This window comes from Lathyrus oleraceus, chromosome 6, assembly GCF_024323335.1.
Source record: "Lathyrus oleraceus cultivar Zhongwan6 chromosome 6, CAAS_Psat_ZW6_1.0, whole genome shotgun sequence".
Lineage (NCBI taxonomy): Eukaryota > Viridiplantae > Streptophyta > Magnoliopsida > Fabales > Fabaceae > Lathyrus > Lathyrus oleraceus.
In genome coordinates this window covers 461,297,481-461,310,633 of record NC_066584.1, presented here as the reverse complement: position 1 = coordinate 461,310,633, position 13,153 = coordinate 461,297,481, and positions in this window count along the sequence as shown.

The following is a 13,153-nucleotide window of genomic DNA, read 5'->3' as shown; positions in this document are numbered from 1 at the left end:
TTGATAAATCATAACTCTCTGATCTGTATGATGAAACCAGATGATTGATGTCAGAATGTTACTGTCAAATTATTATCTGTCTCGATGAAATCAGGATCGAAAGACAGAGTGTTCCTCATATGGAAAGACATTGCATTCATGCATGAATCATAATAACTTGTCTTCTATTTTGCAGGTGTCGGTTTCTAACGTGTTTGATTGTTTCAGGAATCATTGCTCACGCACGTAGAATCATTCCTTTGCACGTAGCACGTCCACACAGATACCCTACCAGGCGCAACAAATCCCAACTGATGGATACATCCAACGCAGATATTCTCGAGCTGAAAGAGAAGATGGGAGAGCTGATTAATGTTATGCAAGGGTTCGCCTTGGGGCAGAAGGCATTGGTTGAGAAAGTGGAGAAGCTTGAGCGGGCTTCTGCTGCCAATAGTGATAATAATCTTGAGGGGGTCTCCAACAATGGTCTTGGTGGTTCTAGGGATGGTGGTGATCCCAGAAAGAAGACGACTACTGCTGGTGTGGTAATCAACAACGGTGGTGGGTTTGGTTTTGCTACAGGCGGTGGGCCCGGTCCTGTAGTCAATAATCTGAAGGATAATCAATTTCCTCCTTTCTTTGGGGCTGAGGAGGATAGAGAAGAAGATCAGTTCTCGGTACTGAATGAGCAGTTTGGCCAATATAGTGTTCAACCACCAAACAAAGAAATTCAGGTGCTAGCCGAGAAGATCAGGGCTTTGGAAAGCTATGCTACTCTGGGGGTTGTCAACATGTCGAACATGGGGCTGGTTAAGGGGATTGTGATCCCACAGAAGTTTAAAGCGCCTGCGTTTGATAAATACAATGGGAGTTCTTGCCCGGAAACTCATCTCCAGGCATTTGTCCGAAAGATTTCTGCCTATACAATGGACCAGAAGCTATGGATGTATTTCTTCCAGGATAGCTTGTCTAGGGGATCTCTTGAGTGGTATACCAAGCTGAGATCATCAGACATTAAGAGCTGGCAGGATCTGGGGGATACGTTCTTTAAACAGTACCGAATCAATGCTGACATGGCTCCTAGCCGTACCCAGCTGCAGGGTATGTCTCAGAAGCTGAATGAAGGGTTTAAAGAATATGCACAGAGGTGGAGAGAGCTGGCTTCCAGGGTTCAACCATCGTTGGTAGATCGGGAGATGTCTGACTTGTTCATGGGTACCCTTCAGGGGACCTTTGCTGAAAGGATGGTGGGATGCCCAGTTACCAACTTTGCAGACATAGTGGTGGCAAGGGAAAGAATTGAGAGATGGCTGAAGATAGGAAAGATACAGGGAAATGCTTCGTCTTCCGGTTCAAAGAAACCCTTTGGGAATGGTCAGCGGAAGAAGGAGGGTGATACGAGTGATGTGTATGCCCAGAGGGGACACAGTAGGGATCGTTACTACCAGCACACTGCTGCGGTAACAATTCCTGCTGATAATTCACCTGCACAACAACATCAACAACAACAACCGCAATAGCAACGACAGCCCTTTCAGCAGAGGACACAGCGGGCCGGGTATCAGGTGAGAGGACGAATGACTGATCGTCAGTTCGATAGGCCTCCAGTGACATATTCTTTCCTGTTGAAGAAATTGAAAGATTTGGGGTTGGTTCAGTTGAGGACGTTGGCTCCGTTGAGACCTGATCAGAGGCCTGCCAACTATGATGAGAACGCCAAGTCCGAATTTCACTCTGGTGCCCCCGGGCACAATGTTGAAGGATGCAAAGCTTTTAAGCATGTCGTCCAAGACTTGGTGGATTCTAAGGCTATCAATTTTGCTCCATCTCCAAATGTTAATGCTAATCCCATGCATGCGCATGGTCAGATGGGGGTGAATGCAATTTCTAAGGATATGAGGACAGTTGGGCTAATGAGTGTGGACCAGTTGGAGACTCCATTGGCTGAGGTCAAGAGACAACTGTTGAAGAATGGGGTCTTTCCGGGTTGTGATGATTGTTGTGTTGCATGCACCGTTGCTACCGAGGGGTGTGTTTTGTTGAGAGAGGTTGTCCAGAGGATGATGGATGAGGGAAGCCTCAGGTTTGAGAAGGTTGGTTTAGAGAGGGAGGATGTCTCCACCATAACCATATACTTTGATCCGATCGATTTGTCAACGCTGGCAGATGCGGCTCCAGTTACCATCACGGTACCTGGGCCAATTCCTTATGACAATGATGATGTGGTGTCGTGGCACTATGGTGGGGAGGTTTATTGTAATGGGGAGAAGCAAGAAGATCAGGCTGCAGGTGAAACCACCGTTTCAAAGGTGGATAATGTCGGACCCAGTGGTTTCACTCGCAGTGGAAGGTTGTTTGCACCGGACACCTTGAGGAGTGGGGAGGGAGAGAAAGAAAAGAAAGATAAGGCCGAGGCTTTAGCCAGGGCAAGAGGGAAGCAGGTGGTAAGTGAGGGTACTCCTGTAGCGACACCGGCACCCGTGGGGTCGGAGAAAGAACTTGATGATGAAGCTGAGGAATTTCTGAGGATCATCAAGAAGTCTGAGTATAAGCTTGTTGACCACTTGCAGCAGACTCCGTCTAAGATCTCGATCCTGTCATTGTTGTTAAGCTCCGAGGGGCATAGAGAGGCTTTGTTGAAAATATTGAAGAGAGCCTATGTCCCGCAAGAGATAACAATCAATCAGCTGGAGACAGTGGTGTCTAATGTTAATGCCAGCCATGGGCTGGGTTTCACTGATTTGGATCTTACTGTAGACGGGCGTAATCACAATAGGGCATTACACATTGCAATGGAGTGTAAAGGAGCGGTGCTTTCGCATGTTTTGGTGGATACCGGCTCATCGATCAATGTGTTGCCTAAGAAGGCCTTGGCAAAGCTAGATTGTGAAGGAGTAGTGTTGAGGCCTACTGACCTGGTTGTTAGAGCCTTTGATGGTTCTAAAAGGGTTGTGTTTGGGGAAGTGGAGCTCCCTGTGAAGATCGGGCTCGAGGTGTTTAAGTCAGTATTTTATGTCATGGATATTCAGCCGGCATACAGTTGCCTGTTGGGTCGACCATGGATACACGTTGTTGGGGCAGTAACTTCGACTTTGCACCAGAAATTGAAGTATATCTGGGACGGGCAGGTCGTAATTGTTTGTGGGGAAGAAGATATCTTCGTCAGCCACATGTCGTCGTTCAAGTATGTTGAAATGGATGGTGAAATATTTGAGACACCGAGTCAAGCATTCGAAACCGTCAAGGTGGAGAATGCCATTTTTGCTAAGGAAGAGAAGAAGTTGTCCATTTCTTCGTATAAGCAGGCCGCTGAGGTGGTGAATAGTGGAGAAGCCCCAGGTTGGGGAAGGATGATAGACATCGCCGCCAAGGAAGACCGGTTTGGGGTTGGTTATCAGTCGGGCCGAGGCTCGTCTGGACAGGGCAGAGGACGTCGTCAGCTGTTCACGTTCACCAGTGCTGGAATGCTAGATCCAGATCACGTCTGTATGGTGGGTGAAGAGATCGACAGTGACTGCGAGCTCGACTCGTGGATAAAACCGTGCGTACCAGGGATGGAGATCCAGAACTGGAAGGCCGAAAAGATCATCACTGTCACTCTACATGAAGAGTAATATTTATGTTTTCAATTCTGTCTGCATGAAAACCATACGTTTTGCCCGAAACGTAATGGTCCATTGTAAGGGTCACCTCATGTGTTTCATTTTGCAATATTTGCATCATTAATAAAAGGATGTTTTTTCATTAAAAGCGGTGTTCCCTGTTTTTCATTTATTTTTGCAGTTTAATAAAAATAAATAAAAATGGCAATGTTTGTTTTCATTTTCCTTTTAATTTGCTTCGTTCCGGCTCTAAAGCAATGCATGAATCAACATTCATGCAGATGCGATCATTCTCCGGATCTCATTGATAACAATCATGTTACACCCTCATATGACTTCGACAATCCGATCTATCATGCCGAAGAAGAAGGCGAAGACGATTGTGAACTGCCGGAGGAATTAGCCAGGTTGTTGAAACAAGAGGAGAAGGTGATTCAACCGCACGAAGAGCAAGTTGAGGTTGTGAACCTGGGTACCGAGGAGGTTAGAAAGGAAGTGAAAGTCGGGGCCGCTTTGGAGGTAAATGTCAAGAGCAGAATGGTAGCCTTGTTGAAAGAGTATGTTGATATCTTCGCCTGGTCTTATCAGGATATGCCAGGGTTGGATACCGATATCGTTGTGCACAAGTTACCATTAAGAGAAAATTGTCCTCCAGTGAAGCAGAAGTTGCGCAGAACTCGACCTGAGATGGCCATGAAACTCAAAGAGGAAGTACAGAAGCAGTTGGATGTTGGTTTCCTTGTTGTCACTAATTATCCGCCTTGGGTCGCGAATATTGTGCCGATCCCGAAGAAAGATGGGAAAGTGAGGATGTGTGTGGACTACCGGGATTTGAATAGAGCCATCCCGAAAGATGATTTCCCATTACCTCACATTGATGTGTTGGTAGATAATACAGCTCAATTCTCGGTGTTTTCCTTCATGGATGGCTTTTCTGGCTATAATCAAATTAAAATGTCGCCAGATGATATGGAGAAAACAACGTTCATCACACCGTGGGGCACTTTTTGCTATAAGGTGATGCCATTCGGTCTCAAGAACGCCGGTGCCACGTATCAGAGGGCCATGGTGACTTTGTTTCATGATATGATTCATCATGAAATCGAATGCTATGTTGATGACATGATAGCAAAGTCCCAAACAGAAGAGGGGCATTTGGTAGATCTGGCCAAGTTGTTTGACCGGTTGAGACAATTCAGACTGAGGTTGAATCCGAATAAGTGCACTTTTGGGGTGCGGTCTGGTAAACTGCTGGGGTTTATTGTAAGCGAAAGAGGAATCGAGGTTGATCCTGCTAAAGTAAAAGCAATACGAGAAATGCCTGAACCGAGAACAGAGAAGGAGGTTCGTGGTTTCTTAGGTAGATTGAACTACATTTCACGGTTCATATCTCATCTAACAGCCACGTGTGAACCCATATTCAAGTTGTTAAGAAAAGATCAAACGGTCAGGTGGAATAATGATTGCCAAGTGGCATTTGAAAAGATAAAAGAATATTTGTAGGAGCCTCCGATTCTGATGCCTCCTATGGAGGGACGACCGTTAATTCTGTACTTGACAGTCCTCGAGGGGTCTATGGGGTGTGTACTGGGGCAGCATGACGAGTCTGGTCGAAAAGAGCATGCAATTTATTACCTTAGCAAAAAGTTTACCGACTGTGAAACAAGATATTCACTGCTCGAGAAAACTTGTTGCGCTTTGGTATGGGTTGCTCGCCGACTAAGGCAGTATGTGCTGGTTCATACCACTTTGTTGATTTCCAAGATGGATCCGATCAAGTATATTTTTGAGAAGCCAGCATTGACCGGACGGGTTGCGAGATGGAAAATGATTTTGACTGAATATGATATCCAGTATACCTCTCAGAAAGCAATCAAGGGGAGTGTATTGTCTGATTACCTCGCCCAGTAACCCATTGAGGATTATCAACCGATGAAGTTTGAATTCCCTGATGAGGACATCATGTTTCTTAAATCGAAAGATTGTGAGGAACCAATCCCGGAGGAGGGACCTGACCCTGAATCCGAATGGATTCTGATGTTTGATGGGGCTGTTAACGTGAATGGTAGTGGAGTTGGTGCTGTTTTGGTTACGCCGAAAGGATCCCACATTCCTTTTGCTGCCCGGCTAACGTTTGAATGCACCAACAATGTGGCTGAATACGAAGCTTGTATCTTGGGTATTGAAGAGGCGATTGATTTGCGGATCAAGAACCTTGTTATCTATGGAGATTCAGCTTTGGTTGTGAACCAGGTTAACAGGAAATGATATACGCATCAATCTCATTTAATTCCATACCGGGACTATACGAGGAGATTGTTGACGTTTTTCACCAAGGTGGAATTGCACCATGTGCCGAGAGAAAAGAACCCTTTGGCAGATGCTTTGGCAACTCTGGCCGCCTTGATTAAGGTGCAGTGGTGGAATCAGTTCCCTAGTGTTGAGGTGGGACGTCTGGATAGACTGGCTCATGTGTTTGTTGTTGAGACAGTGCCTGATGATGAGAAGCCGTGGTATTTTGATATCAAGTGCTATCTAGAAACCCAAGAATATCCTGAGGGAGCATCCAAGAAGGACCGAAAGACACTGAGGAGGTTGGCCATGGTGTTCTATCTGAATAAGGATGGGGTTTTGTACAAGCAGAATTTCGATTGGGTTTTGCTCAGATGTGTTGACGACAAAGAAGAAAGCCAATTGATGAAAGAGGTGCACGAGGGGTCGTTTGGTACCCATGCCATTGGGAATGCAATGGTGAAAAAGTTGTTACGGGCTGGTTATTATTGGATGACGATGGAGGCCCAATGTTTCAACTTCATGCGGAAATGTCATAAATGCCAGATTTATGCTGACAAGGTGCACGTGCCTCCAAACCCGTTGAGTTTGATGTCGTCTCTGTGGCCGTTTGCTATGTGGGGCATTAATATGATTGGGAAGATTGAGCCTACAGCTTCGAATGGGCACCGGTTCATATTAGTGGCTATCGATTATTTCACCAAGTGGGTGGAAGCGGCGTCTTATGCAAATGTGACGAAACAGGTCGTTGCCAGGTTCCTCAAAAGGGACATCATTTGCAGATATGGGGTTCCCGAGAGAATCATTACTGATAATGGTTCTAATCTCAATAACAAGATGATGGCAGAACTGTGTCGGGAGTTCAAAATCGAGCATCACAATTCTTCTCCTTATCGTCCGAAGATGAATGGGGCGGTCGAGGCAACTAATAAGAATATTAAGAAGATTGTGCAGAAGATGGTCGTAACCTATAAGGATTGGCACGAGATGTTTCCATTTGCATTGCATGGGTACCGAACCTCGGTGCGCACATCTACTGGGGCAACGCCTTTCTCACTTGTGTATGGGATGGAAGCCGTGCTACCGGTTGAGGTTCAGATTCCTTCATTGAGAGTCCTGATGGACGTGAAATTGCAAGAGGCTGAATGGGTAAGGACTCGGTATGAAGAGTTGAGCCTGATTGAGGAAAAGAGGTTGGCGGCCATTTGTCATGGGCAGCTGTACCAGCAGCGAATGAAGCGTGCTTTTAACCGAAAAGTGCGACCTCGTGTGTACCACGTAGGAGACATGGTGTTGAAAAGGATCCTTCCTCCTCAGAACGATCGTCGGGGCAAGTGGACACCCAATTATGAAGGTACATTCGTGGTCAAGAAGGTTTTCTCCGGCGGAGCCTTGTTGTTGACGACCATGGATGGTGAGGATTTTCCATCCCCTGTGAATGCGGACGCAATTAAAAAATACTTCGTATAAGAGACCCGCTGGACGAAAAGAATAAAATAGACCAGGCAAAAATGGGCATCCCGGCGAACCAAAGAAAAAATGAAAAAGGGTTCGGGCAAAAATTAGGGATAAAAAAAAACTGTACACCCGGCAAGTCGAAAACCCCACAAGGGCGGCTTGGGCAAAAAAGGGTATCCCGGTGGACTGAAAACCCGAAAGGGCGGTCTAGGCAAAAGAGGGATTGAAACGAACAACTGTGTCTAGCATGATCGTTTGTATTTTGGTTAAGACACTATGGATAATCCCCGACAGAGATCGGTCGGGAGCGTCTTGTTCAGAAGGCAGAAAGCACGGAGAGTCTTGAGGACATATGGGGTGTAACCGAGTTGGAACTCGATGAGATCACGGGTTCACATTGCCATTAGGATAGATTTTCCTTTTGTGTGCAATTACCTCTTTTCAGGGATTGCTTCCTGTGTATTGCTCAGTTATGAGCCACCTTTCTTTTCAATCAATAAAATGCATATTCAGTCAAATAATTTTGTTTTGTTTTTGTTACCGCTTTGATTGCAAAAACATCCGTTTATTTTGATAATAATCTTTGCATTTTGAGATATGGAGATCCCTTCCAATGCATGTTCATAGGATTGATAACTTGAAATCTTATTCGGAAGGTTAAGTGACTCAGATGTTGAAGTTTTGGCACGCCTGGGGCACGTTTTTATCTAACGATCTCTTTTGCAGGTGTTGTTAGATATTTTCACTCACTTGCAGGTTGTGATGTGAAGCCTTTTGACAACAGATCCCCGTGGAGTCCAATCAGGGACAAGGGATTGAGGAATGGTGAAAAGACGACGAAAGACGTGCGACGATCCTTGAGGGTTAATCAAGAAGACTCTTCAAAGTCTGAAGTAGAAAGTTGATGCTTTGATTAGATGGTGCATACCAGCGTTCGATGAGTCGACAGGTGTTCCGTGTCCAACATTCCGTACCTCCCCAGCGGATTCGAGATCGGTGTTTCCTCGGCAGCCAGGCCTGAAGGTTGTTGTTTCCCCTAGCAGGGTTGAGATTGTTATATCCCCAGCAAGCCGGAAGTTTGTCGTTTCCCCAACGGAGGTGTGCGTTGGTTTAGCTGTTTTCCCCAGCAAAGTCCCCAAGCGAATCAAGTTCAGTGGAGTTCATCCCTGGTAAGGGTTGTCCTTTCCCCAGCAGCGGTGCTATTCCCCAGCAGGGTAGAGATTGGAGTGGTATCAAGCTCCTCAGCAGAGTGCCTCGAGCTCCCCAGTAGAGTTCCCTGAGGGGGATACCTTTTTATGCATTCATCATTTAGAGAAGCATAGCATATTGCATAGCTTATTGCGTAGCATTTCCATGGTTATGGAGCATTACGCCGCTAGAAAGAATCATCATGCATCAGTGTTGCAAGCATAAGCTAGTCTCAAGCCGTGGTTACCGTTTGAGAATTGGTTTCGCCGGATGGTGAAGATGTTACTCTGAGGAGTTTAGCATCGTGACATTGGAGCAACAATGTTCCCCAGTAGTGCGATACTGGAGGAAAATTTTCCATCGGGCGGAGATGGAAATGAAGATCAGAGAACATTACGTCATCAGCGCGAAGACGGGGTTCAAATGGAGAAAAGGAAGTGTTGCGGCATTTTCTGGAGAACGGGGTTCAAATGGAGATTGGAGTTGAAGATTGTATCTGGGATGAGGTCCTCAGGATTATCTTCTGATCATGTGTCACCTTAGACTTTGGTTGAGGCCAACAGAAGTCGTTACGGGTGTCTTCCGAGGAAGAAGCGCACATGTTACCTTCCGATTGTGAAGGTGTACCCTCTGATATGTCGCCATCAGAATGGTGTTTGGTGTTATTTCTGGCGTTGCCAGCGGAATTATCACAGGAGAATGGAGAACGGGGTTCAAATGGAGAAAGGGAGACACGTGGTGTTTTCTGGAGAACGGGGTTCACAACGGCGATCGCGAGTTATCGTCAGGCGACTGGGGTTCAAATGGAGAACGGGGTTCATTGTTTGGCAGCAAGAATGACATGAAGTTATCAGGGTTCAAATGCGGTGATCAGGGATCACTCGCGTGGAAAATTCTGGGGTTCAAGAAAAAGCAAAAAAAATCAAAATCAAAAGGTTTCGGGGTTCAAGAAAAGCAAAATAATAATAATCCCCAGCGGATGCGGCATTCAGGCCATGGTTCCTGTGTTACCATTTATTTTGGTATCCAGGTCAATATTCTTTTCGGTATTCAGGCCGACTTTCACCGTACCAGACGGATTCTTTCAAGACTACTTCTTTGCCGATTCTGACAGGCATTGTTAATTATTTCCCAGCAGAGCGCAAATTGTTCATTTGTTCTTTGTATTCAACCACTCTTCACCCTGATCATCTGAAAGCCGAGGTTGTTCATATCGACAGGTTCACAGTGGATTGAATAGGGGCAGCTGTAACACCTCAAAATTTGCCCTCCTCTTCTTGGGACTAGTTTGGCACTTTGCATTTCATATTTTAGGACATTAGGCATTTCATCTTGCATATCATGTGGAAATATGAAGTCATCCTCCAAAGTCTTTTCAGAGATGGAGAAGGTACATGATTTAAGCTTGAGGGTTTCAAGGGATTGATTGTCAACCATCTGAGGGTTTGTGCTTCAGTCAGGGTTTTCTTGATCCTTCAATGGTATTATGCATTATCTTATTGCAAGGGTATATCACCATCATCATTGTTCCATCCTCATCCATGGTTTCATGGCATTCCCCGGTTCCTTTGGATTAGGGTTTTGACCTCTGGTCAACCCTAATCATTGACTTCTTCCAGCTAGGGTTTCTCAAGGAGAAGAGGTATCCTATTGAGATGGGGATCACATGATCATTATATTGAGCTTACATGGGCTAGGGTTTCATTTCTGAGCCATTTCCCCAAGTGGTTGAGGCTCAGGCTGATCGGAGCATGTCTAGGTCATCTAAGGACCTATATTGTCAACTGTGCAAGGGCTGAGGGCTAGGAGGTGGAGAAATGAGTTTCAACATTTCATTCATGTTCAAAATAGGTTCATTTGTCATTTCAAACATATATCTTGAGGATTTTGAAGTCAGGGCAAAAGTTTCCAAAAATGGAAAGTGACCTGTAATTTCAAGTTTCCAAAAATGGAAAGATTCAGGTTCAAATTCAACTTGACTTTACATCATCAAATAAGCTTCAAATGAATTTTTGGTGAACATAAAAGTTGAAGATCTTTCTCTCCCCTTTTCAAAAAGTCCAAGATCATGAGCATCTGATGAATGGTTGAGGAGTTATGGCCAGATGATTGCACAATGTACATGGAAGTTCAACATGGCATAACTTTTGACTCAAAACTCCAAATTGGTCCACTCTTTTTGCAACATACTTCTCATGACCTGTATTTTCCAAATCAAGCATTACAATGCATGAAAAAAGTTCACATGATCAAATGTCCATTCAAGTGCATTTTGGAGGGAAAATGGGGAATTCAAATTTTGTGAATCACATGAGTAAAATACCACTTGCATTGTGTTTTTTGGCTGATTTTAAGTGAATCCAAGCATTTGCATGCTACTATTCACGTAGGAATTTGCCATGCAACCTCATTATTCATTTTTTGCATTTCATTCCATATTTCACTAATTTTAATTAATCAAGCTTAATGGGGATTAGCATTGTGATTAGCATACCATATAAATAACAAATCATAACAGAATTTTCTCATAATCACAAATCTAGATCTAGAATTTTCTTTTCCCTCCAAAATTCTCGCTCATTGAAATTCAAAAATTCTTCACACAAGCACACGATTTCTTCATAGATCATTCATCCTCATGGAGTTTTGAGCAGGATTCATCCATTTTTTGTGGCAATTGAGCAAGGTTTGGAGTTGTTCAAGTCCATTTGCATATCAATGGAAAGTTCAAATTAAGCAAGATCTAGGAGGATTCAAGTGTTGCTTCTCATTCAAAGCTTCAAGGCAAGGTTACTGGAGAAGGATTGGAGCTTTTGGAGGCTTGAGAACACTGTTTTTCATCACTGCCATTCCAAGTTCAAGCATCTAGCTCTAGTGGTTGATGTGATCTCATTACTTGAGATGCAAATTACTTTGTCCACTAACCTTTGTTGTGTTGTAGGTCCTTTGGTGTTGAACTCACTTGAGTTGTTTACACATAGGACTTGTATTGTGTACATATTGGAAGAGAACCACTGTGATTGTCTGTTTGGTTTCTCTTAATACAATTCTGATTGTTTGGCTTTTGTACATGTACATTAGTCGCTATTAACTTGCTTTGCTTTGCTTTGGAGTGTGGTTGATACACCACTGAGGTTGTTTAGCCTTCTAACTTCATGTAGTCTGGAAGCCCTGTCGCTTTTTTGGCAGGCGTTTGGCTGAAGTCCTCCTTAAGAGGCAATGACTGTGTTTGTTTATATTTGTGCCAAAGACCTCCTTATTGAGGCATGTTACTTGTTAAGTCCTCCTAAGTGAAGAGGCAATTGACAGATAGAAGGGACTAGTAGCCAGACCCCTGTTATTCGTTGAGTCGTTCATTACGCTCGCACTACGTGCTGATGCTCTTGAACCTAACCCAAGATCTTGTACAGTGTCAGTCAAGTGGAATAGGGTCCCTCTTTCTGGATCCCCACGCTTTCTTTGTCATGAGCTCACCCAGGTCAGGGTTAAGAGCATGAGGTCTAATCCTCATATCCTTTCATCAGCTTCACCCTAACTCTCAATGTTAGTGGTTAAGAGCTTCAGCATTCCCCTACAGTTTTGGCTTGTTTGTCGAGGTTGATATGACCCCTTGACTAAAGCCCGACCATTTGTCTGAGCCTCTTGTTTGTATATAGAGTGTGATGATTTCTTGTGTGTTTGCTTTTGACATGTTTATTTACTGTTTAAATTCACTTGCTTCCTGTGCGAGTTAGGTTCTGTTTAGATACCTCAACCTAGGGATATTGTGGGTTGCATGACAACTATTAGGCTCGAGTCAGTCTCCCTTTTAGTTTGTTATTCCCCGGTTTCTGGTTAGGAGAGAGTTTCTCCCCTGTTAAGGGGAACTACGTCGCCCTGATTCTCATACCAGATGAGATACGTAGGCAGGAGATCGTGCGAGATCTCTCCGGGCAACCTTTTTATTTTTTGTGTGTGTTGTTGTGTGACACTATTAGGCTCGAGTTCCAGACTCCATATTAGTTTGTCTGTCCAACCTTTTGTTTTTTGAGTGTGTTCATCTTGTGTTTTGGTGACAGCTATTAGGCTCGAGTTCCAGACTCCCTATTAGCTTGTTGATCTGATACCCTTTTGCTTTGGTGTTCGCTGGTTAGCGATTTGTTTGTGTGTTTGGAGTCGGATGTAAGCCCATCTATTGGCATTCTGTTTCCTGGCTTGTTTGTGTGTGTTTTGAGGAGTTAGATATAAGTCCAGCTATTGGCATTCTGTTTCCTTATTGAGTTTTTCTGTTGACGTCTCAGCGTCTCTCTTTTCAGTGTTTTGTTTCGGCGTGCGTTAGCCGAACTACGAGTGTTCTAATTCTTTCTCTGGATAGAGAAGATACGTAGGCATAGGATGCGATATCCTAGCGAGCATGTTTCCCATTTCCCCGAACTACGTCGACTCTGATGTTTGTTTCTGACAAACTACGTAGGCCTAGGATGCGACGTCTTGCCGAGTCCCCTTCCTCTATCTTCTTTCACCTGTTTTCTTATTCCTGTGTGCATGCATTCTTTGAGCAGTGATTTAGCAACCTTATTCTATTCTTTTGAGCGTGGATCCCGTCGAGTACGACGGACGCGAGGGGTGCTAATACCTTCCCCTAGCGTAACCGA